Here is a 2,942-nt window from a genome sequence, read left to right as displayed (position 1 = left end):
TATTAAAAAAATTAGATGCTGATGTGAAAAATAAATTCCACATGACTTATTATTATTTGTCCATATTTTAAACGTATCGGTACATATGAATTTATCATCGTACCGAAGCAAATTAACCTACATTAAACTTTTAAAATATTATTTATGACACCAATTTATTATTTTATTTTTTAGAATAAAATATTTTGGATAATTAGTTAAAGGGGAGAATGTATTTTTTTTTGGAATGTTTATAATTTTGAGGGATAAAAAACTGCATATAGATATTTGATTATTGGTAATGCAACAATTAATGAATATTAAATAAGGTAAGTTTTAGCTGTTTTTGATTAATTTCTTTTGGTATCAAACATTTCTAATGTATCATTATTTGGTTATTTACTTGAATTGACTATAGATTCTAGAGTGTGTATTTCTATAAGGCTGTTTACTCGAAAATTAATGGGTAAATCACATCAATAAATCAAATGAAAATTAATATTACACAAATGTCTTAAAATCAAATGGCTTAGGTAGATGTCCAATTTTATCTCTATGTAAATCGAATCAACTAAATTTAATTTACGCTTTTTCAATATAAATCGAATCAATTGGATATAGTATTTTAATTATTTCTAGTTGATTCAAATCTAGTTGATTCAATTTAATACTGATGAAGCAATAAGTCCTATACTTAATTTCACAAATTAAATAAAAATTTAATTGATATAATATTTTAATTATTTCTCAAATTATATATTGTATAAATATAGTTGGTCATTATATATTGTATAACACTATCTGTTACTTCTGACTCTGCAAAAAATTCAAGTTTTAATTCTTATACCATTTTTGAGGATTATACTTTATATTAATTTTTTCAATATCAAAAGTTCCGTTAATGATTTTTGAGATGCTAATGAGTCAAATGATGATTTTTAATGAATTTTTAGAAATCGTTTAATATTCCGTTTTACATCACAAGTTTATAAAAATGTACATTTTGTGAAATTTGAATTAAAACACAAAAAGTTGGATTTCTATTCTTATTCATTTTGATTTTTTTTATATATATTTTATTTGAATCCAAATGGGAGGTATTTTCTTATTGACATTTATGTTTTAAAATTCTATATTAACTTAAAAGTAAGATATGTCAATAATCTATATTAGTATTAAATTGAATCAACTAGATTTGATTTAGGGTTAAGTACGATTTTGGTCTTCAACGTAGAGGCCGAAAATTTATTTCGTTCCCAACCTTTTTTCGCTACAAAATGGTCCCAAAGGTTCTAGTTTATTTTAAAATTGTCATTTTTATCATATTTTTAATTTTTATTCCAAAAATAATCCTAATTCAAAAAAAATGTTGAATAAGTGGGAAAGGATTCGGGGGAGGTTGTTTCAGGGAAGAAGAGGGCAGAAGGGGGAAAGGTTACTGCCGCTGCTGCTCGTCGTTGTTCGGTCGCTAGATCTCGCCGCTGCTCCTCTGGGCTCAGCGGAGGTGCTTGATGGCGGTGGGTTCTGGTTTGAGGCAAGAATAGGGGAAGGCTTCAGTGGTGAGTCGAGGGAGGAGAAGAGGTCGCATTGTGACGGTAGCGCTAGGGTAGCGCGAAGAGAGAAGAAGAAAAGGGTTGCGGCGCTGTGATGGCGGTTTCGGGTGGCTCGCCGGCTTCTGCTTCTGCTTCCATTCTTCTTCTGCTTCTATTATGTTGATTTTTGATTATTGTTGCTTCTGCTTCTGATTGATTACATTGTTTCATTGTTGTTGTTGTTGTTGTTCTGCTCCTGGTTCTGTTTCTGCTCCTGCTCCTGCTCCTGTTTCTGCTTGATTACATTGTTGATTTATTATTGTTGTTGTTGTTGTTCTGCTCCTGCTCTTGCTTCTGCTAGATTACATTGTTGATTCATTGTTGTTGTTGCTTCTGCTTCTACTTGTACTTGATTTTGGGAAAGAAGGGGAATGTGGATTTTGATCCGAATGACGGTTTTAAAACTAAGTTAAACCTTCGGGACCATTTTGTAGTGAAAGAAAGGTCGAGGACGAAATAAATTTTTGGTCTCTATGTTAGGGACCAAAATCATACTTAACCCTTTGATTTACATGTATATGCTGCAGAAGTAATAAATCAAATGAATTAGATTCGATTTACTATTGATATAGCATATATAATAAATCGATTCCATAAAAAAAGTATAAATCGAATTTAGTTGATTCAATTTACATAAATTTACTTTAGAACAAACATGTAAGCTAATTTATTTTAAAACATTAATGTAATTTTGATCCTCAAATGATTTGATAGTGTGAATTATCCAAAATTAATGATACATAAGCTTTACTAAATGAACTAAAGTTTAGTTGGACGTGTATTAAACATTACAATGGATAAAATTTTTTTAATTCTTACTTTAGCACAATGCAATTTATTAAAAAGATAAAAGATTATTTTAATCTCCAAAGTAAGAGCCAAGTCCTAATTTGATACTTAATGTTTCGAACGTTTTATTTTAGTTTTAAAAATTTTTAAATAGATTTAATATTGTCCACTATTAAATTTTACACGAATAATTAGCGTGTTTAAGAATTAATAACATTTAATTTCAGTAAAATTGATCCGTTAATGATGATTAATGTAAAATTTTTTTTTTTGATTCTGGAACATTGATGATTGATTGATAAGATTTAAAATTTTTTTACAAAAGGCGATTGAGAAGAGAAAGTTTTACGAAAAAGTTTTAGTTATATTTTTCTAATATAAGAAAGAAGATATGACTTAACTATTCATGTAAATTTAACATTAGAACAACATTGAATTTGTTTAAAATTTTTTGAGACAAAAATATAACATTTAAAAGATTAGGAACCAAATTAAAATTTTGTCTAAACGTTGAGAATCAAAATAGTACTTTATTTTTATTAAAATAATATTTAAAATTTATGTTATTGATAAAAATATATC

Source organism: Arachis ipaensis, chromosome B07 (assembly GCF_000816755.2).
Source record: "Arachis ipaensis cultivar K30076 chromosome B07, Araip1.1, whole genome shotgun sequence".
NCBI classification, from domain to species: Eukaryota; Viridiplantae; Streptophyta; class Magnoliopsida; order Fabales; family Fabaceae; genus Arachis; species Arachis ipaensis.
The sequence above is the reverse complement of the archived record's forward strand: the minus strand, read 5'-3'. Positions refer to the sequence as shown.